Consider the following 6,707-nt stretch of genomic DNA (forward strand, 5'->3'; position numbering starts at 1 on the left):
ACAGCGACGACAAGGCCACCAGTGCAAACGAGGGAGGATATTGTGTGGAGGATAAGTGCAGACCCTTAGCCAACAACACCAGCAACTTGGTGGTTTGGAATTTGAAAATAGAATTTTTGGATCATTTTGTGAGAAAAAACATTTATTTCTAATTATATACAGCATTTTCTACTTATATTTATCCTTAAGTATTATCTTAAGTGGATTCCCTTATGGTTGGACTTGGTTTACCTGGACTCTGAAGCTGGTGATATTTTGTTTTCTATTCCCATGGGTATTAGCGTTTGTGTTCATTTCTAATTTAAACAAATAAAAAGCAACTGTTTTTTGTTTGTAAACACAATTAACAGGCTATATTCAAAGTGACTCTGTTTCTTCCAATTTAGTATTTTTCAATAGCGCACAGTTGCCATGCGCTAATTTTCATTGCCACGGATCATTTTGTCTCAGCCGTTTTTGCACTTTTTTCGGCGATATTCCCGCATTTTCTTTTTTTGGGAGGAAAACGACGAGGGGAGGGCACCTATTGCAACGGCCGTAGAAGTACCTGCCGGGTCCTTTGATCCTTAAATTGCGGGGAATAGGTAGCGAGGCTCTACGCTTCCCTCGTTTTTCCTCGGCGTAAAAGATAAAAGACCCGATATTACAGCTCGCATGAGCGCATCCACGAACATAACCACAAATGATGGCAGGTGATAAGCTTGTCCTTAACCCGCTACTGAATTTTGTTTCTCGTGCTTTGAAATCTGGTAATCGGTCTCATGAAATTACGAGAACAGCGGCAGAATTTTTCAAGAAAGAAGAAATTCAAGTGGCGAAAGAATTAATATGGTGGGATTCTGCTATTAGTACTCGTATGAGCATGAAAGTTATTATGACTGACAATATCTCTGACATTTTGAAATTGCTCAAATATTGCGACAAAAAGAAAATTGCCCTCCCAAAATACGTCATTTAGGAGCCAGATGAAGTACCCATTGTTCCTGGGGAAGTAAGCGTTGTTATTGCTAGGAAAGTAAACGAAATGTGTTCCAAGCTAGAGAGTTTTATCGAGCGTGATCGTCCCCCTGCTCAGTGGCCACTCAGCAGATCTGGATCCTCGTCTCAGAGGGCGTCCCCCACACTCCCGCCGACCTACGCGGTTGTTCTAAAGAACCCCCCTCAAGAATTGAGGAACCCAGAAATGAGAAAGGAATACTTGGATAAGGTATGTGGTGACAATTCCTCTAGCATTGTTGAACTGTGAGCGTTGGAAAGTGGGTGGCGTGTGGTACTAGCGGATAAGAAGTCTGCCGATGCAGTTGCGCAGGCGTTATGTGATAACGATAGATCTGTAGAGGCAAAAGTGAGACAACCATATTTCTACGGAATAGCACGTCACGTTTCTACAGATATGAACGATGAAGAACTCTGCGAGATTATTCCGAACTGTTTGAGAGCTTTGCAGTTGGGTAATTCTAGGTCGTTCAAACTTCAGTTTTCTTCAAAAGTGGACCTTGAAAATGCCATTAAATCACCCCCAGTGATTCATTACGAACGCATCCCAATCTCTGAATATCTGTTTCTTCCAATGAAATGTTTCAATTGTCAAGTATTTCGTCACGCGGCCAAATTCTGCAAGAACAAAAGTACGTGTTCTAGATGTGGGGACTACCAAACTAGATCTAAGGACAACCCTTGCAGCAAGCTAACTAAGTGCGCACTCTATGGTTCGGACAAGCACTCTTGTTACATTTTCAGCTGTCCGGAAGTGCAAAAGTTACTTGCAGTTAAGAAATGAATCGCGAATTAAGTATGATTACTTGGAACATTAACGGAAACGTAATCAACAAACTGCCTATCCTCGAAAACCTAATTCGCAATCATAAAATTGTATGTCTCCAAGAACATTTCCTGATTAATGAAGGGACTGAACTTTTAAATATCGGTGATTCAATCCATCTTTTTGCTGTTGGTGCAAAATCGAGTGAGAGTGGCCGGCCGTCAGGCGGTATCTCACTCCTTGCTTCAAAGTCTTTACGCGCGACAGTTTTCCAAGTTTCCGATAATTTTATTGCGATCAAGGTTGAACGGACAATAATCTTTTCAGTTTATATGCCTATGGACTATAAATAATCTAGATCATATTCCAAGTTCGTTAATGCTTGTTGGAAATTAGCAAACGCTATTACAAATTGTCGCACCCAAGATTTGTCGTACATTGTTGCCGGAGATATGAATTGTGATTTGTTGAATCCGGAAAGCCCTAGATCTAAAGTACTCTCGACTAAATGCGCTGGTCTAAACATAATAAATAATGATCTCGATTTCACGTATGTGCATAACTCTGGGGCAACTTCATCTCTTGATTTTATAATGTGTTCTCATTAACCAGTTCCCCTTTGCCAGTCACATGTGGATACGTCTATCAGCGCATCTGACCAGTTACCAGTTAGTTATGTTTTCCCACCTAGTACATCTTCGAACTACAACCCTGATCTATCCAGTGGAAAAAAATGGCATCAGAAAGTTATATGGGATAAAATTAATACCCCCTTGTACCAGAATGTATGTGACTATATTTTAGCAAGAATTCGCGTCCCCTTACAATCTACTTCATAAATCTTCTTCAGTTACAGCAAGTGATAAACAAGTAATGATCAATACATACTGTATCGAAAAAGTTCATGCCCTGCAGTGTGCGGAAATGGCTGCAGTACCGATTTGCCGTGTTTGGATTGGCTCGGAAATACCCCACTGGTCCGATAATTCGGATCTTATAGATGCGTGTGTGGACGCGAAATTCTGGTTAAGAATGTCGATAGATAATGACCGACCAAGGCATGACATAGTGAACTCCATCCGATTATATACTAAGCGAAGATTCGCAAAAACCCTCACTATACATCGTGCTATGATTATTGAATGTGATAGTAAATATATAAAGCAAGAACCCGATTGCGTGTGGAAATTCCTAAAAAGAAGAAACGTAAAGAATCACTTGATGTTCTGCCCAGTGAGAGTGAGTGGGTTAAATATTTTACGCATGAATTTTCATCGCCTAATACTGATCTGAAAAATAAATTTTCTATTGAGCTTGATGCTAGTCTTGCGGACTTTGAACGGGAACTTGGTTTTGTTGTTTCTAATTCGTCAGTCAGTGAGGCATTCTCGAAACTGAAGAAAAAGTTGTCGAGGGGGTAGATAACCTGTGCGGATTGCATCTGCAAGCGGGAAGTCAGAACCTTGTCGAGCACCTTTGTCTCCTGTACCAAATGATTTTTAATGCTGGGGTTATTCCAGACCTATTCTGCACAGGGGTAATTACTCCTGTATTAAAGAAGGGAAATGACGGGAGGCAGTGTTCTTCTTACCGCCCGATAACTGTCGCGCGTATACTGTGCAAGTTATTTGAATTGCTTGTTGTAAATAGGCTTAGTGCTATATGTAACACGCTGGATAACTAATTTGGTTTCAAGAAGAAAATGAATAGAGAACACGCGCATTATTTGATTGCTAATTTGTTGATTGACGCCGATGATTCAAATGAGACTTTGTATTTTGCCGGTCACGATGTAAACCGCGCGTTTGACTCCGGTGTGCACCCTCAGATATTGTTGTCGGCCCGGAAACGTGGCGTGGATAAGTCTATTATACGCGCGCTGAGGAATATGTGTAGTAATTTAAAAGCGCGTGTAAATGTACCTTGTGTTAATGCTTTAACCCTATCTTCTAGTCTTATACCCGTAGAGAAGGGAATACGCCAAGGAGCACTTACTTCACCACCGCTATTCAATAATAGTATTATTTCATCGCAAGAACCGGTTCAGTCTACATGTATCTTTAGAGGTCTCAATGTTTCGCTGATCGATTATGCCGACGACATTTTGAACGCGAGTAGAACACTTATAGGCATCGAAGAGACTTTCCGTGTTTTGGGTAAGGAGTATGGTAACATAGGTCTTTCTTTCAATCCCCAGAAGAGTGAAGTTCTCGTATTTAATAGCCACGTTAAAGATAGTGTACCAGTTGATGTTATTTTTGGTATTTATACGATTAAGTCTTCGTCTAAGATTATGTACCTCGGCCTTCCAATTTGTAGCGATCTTAAAGAAACCCGCGATTGCCTTGTTTCGTTGTTCGCTGTAAAGACACGCAAAGCTTATGGAATTCACGTTTCAACGAAGTGCCACTTTAACCGTTTTCTTCTTACAAGGGTGTATCATGCTTTGGTTTTGCCACATGTGCGAACCCTATCTCCGTCTTGGAAAACATTTACTTCGTTTGACCGCCGCAATATTCGTTCTATTTTCTACAGATATGGCAAGTATCTGCTTCGTCTTCCAGTTTGGATGAGGAATTCAAATATATCTCTGAAGTATGGTATAGCCGACCCGCTTATAGTTGTACTGAATCGCCGTGTTCAATTTGCAAAGGCGTTTGAATCAAGCCTCTCTTCATTATATGTCGCAATAACTTAAATTTGTCTTTTTTTGTCCGTGATAGGTATGACCTTAATCTTGTTTTTCTGCAGTTGAGTTTTCTTTGGATATTTTGCTCTTTTTTGTTGTTACTTTTTTTTTCTTTTCTGGTACTTTATTTAAAACATTTTGTGTTCTCAATAAATTGTAGTAAAATAATGATAATAATAATATACAAAAGAGGAGTATAAAGCACAAAATGGTCTGCAGCGCTTTTCACAATGCGAACTTAATGATTTGGTTCGGGATCTCAGCTTGTCGAAGACTTCCTCAGAGCTGTTGGCCTTCAGACTCAAAGAGAGAAATCCACTTCATAAGGACACGCGTATCCCTTTCTGTCGTAGAAGGTATGAGGACTATATAGGCTACTTCTGCCAGGAAGAAAACCTCGTGTGCTGCCGAGATGTCGCCGGTCTTCTTGGTAAACTTGGTGCTTCTCAATACCATCCAAGAGATTGCCGACTTCATTGACAGCAACAAGCGCTCTTTGAAGTGCGTGCTCCTTCACTACGGCAACCAGTTCACCTCAATCCCTCTTGCGCACTCCACAACTCTCAAAGAGATATGTGAAGCAGTAAGTAGGTGCACGACAAAATCCAATATGAGCAGCATCATTGGATCATCTGCATCGACTTCAAAACGGTAAACTTTCTACTTGGTCTCAGCAGTAAGGGTTCACGAAGTACCCATGCTTTGTATGTATGTGGGACAATTGAGACAGATCCCGGAACTATGTAAAGAAAGAGTGGCTGGCGCCAGAGCAGTTGGTACCTGGGGCGATAAACATCATAGACAAATCTCTTATTTGCCGGGAGAAAATATTGATCCCACCGCTGAACATGAAGCTTGGATAATGAAGCAGTTCACGCACGCTCTGGACAAGGATGGGAGGTGCTTCAACTACCTATGCTGAGCCTTTTCTCGACTGATCATTGAGAAGCTGAAGGCTGGAAATTTCGATGGCCCACAGATACGGCAGCTCATAAAGGAAACAGAGTTAGAAAACTTATTGAACACGCCAGAGTGCACCGCAATGAAATTGGTTTTACAGGTGGTGAACAATTTACTGGGGAATACTAAAGCAGCAAACCAGGCCATACTCGTCAGCAGCATGATAGAGGCCTTCCAAAAACTTGGATGTTTGATGATTATAAAGATGTACTTCTTGTTCACACACATGGAGAAGTTTCCAGAAAACCTTGGGGGGATGAGCGACGAGCAAGGAGAAAGGGTTCCATCAGGACGTGCACCAAATCAAGGATAGGCTACGGGGAAGTTGGGATGCAGTCATGATGGTGGACTACTGATGGTCACTGAAGGGAGACAACCCAGCAGCCGCTCACATCACAAACTTATTGAACACGCCAGAGTGCACCGCAATGAAATTGGTTTTACAGGTGGTGAACAATTTACTGGGGAATACTAACGCAGCAAACCAGGCCATACTCGTCAGCAGCATGATAGAGGCCTTCCAAAAACTTGGGTGTTTGATGATTATAAAGATGTACTTCTTGTTAACACACATGGAGAAGTTTCCAGAAAACCTTGGGGGGATGAGCGACGAGCAAGGAGAAAGGGTTCCATCAGGACGTCCACCAAATCAAGGATAGGTAACAGGGAAGTTGGGATGCAGTCATGATGGTGGACTACTGAAGGTCACTGAAGGGAGACAACCCAGCAGCCGCTCACACACAATCGAAGAAACACTGATTTATGCCGTAAACTCTAAAACTTTATACCACGTAACGTTCATTCTTTTACTAATATTATGAAATATTCTTATCAAATTTGAGGGAGTAAATTAAAACTGAATTTGGATACGTTGACTGTTAGGCCTATTTCTTGAGGAAAACGGAAAAAATCGTCAGGGATTTTTCAGCTGATGATCAACAGTACGCAAAATAGATTTTTTTTAAATTTCTGTCGCAAAAAATTGATGATCAACAGTACGCAAAATAGATTTTTTTTAAATGTCTGTCGCAAAAAAGTGATTGAGCAAAACCAATGTCATTTTTAAACTGAGGGTATCACAGTTAGTCCAATTCAACTGGAGAACCCTGGACGGTTTTCAAAAAATATTTTTTGTTACCCAGTAATCATTCAAGCAAGTAAATACAGAGCTGTTCCATATAATAATATGTTTACAAAATACACTATCCAGTTAAATGTTCAGTTTGTTCATAATTGGTATTACTCAGTGTAACTGCATTGATGGAACGACTCACGAAATCTTCTCACCAATAAAAG

Source organism: Artemia sp. Qi Xiang Cuo, chromosome 13 (genome assembly GCF_049724085.1).
Source record: "Artemia sp. Qi Xiang Cuo chromosome 13, ASM4972408v1, whole genome shotgun sequence".
Lineage (NCBI taxonomy): Eukaryota > Metazoa > Arthropoda > Branchiopoda > Anostraca > Artemiidae > Artemia > Artemia sp. Qi Xiang Cuo.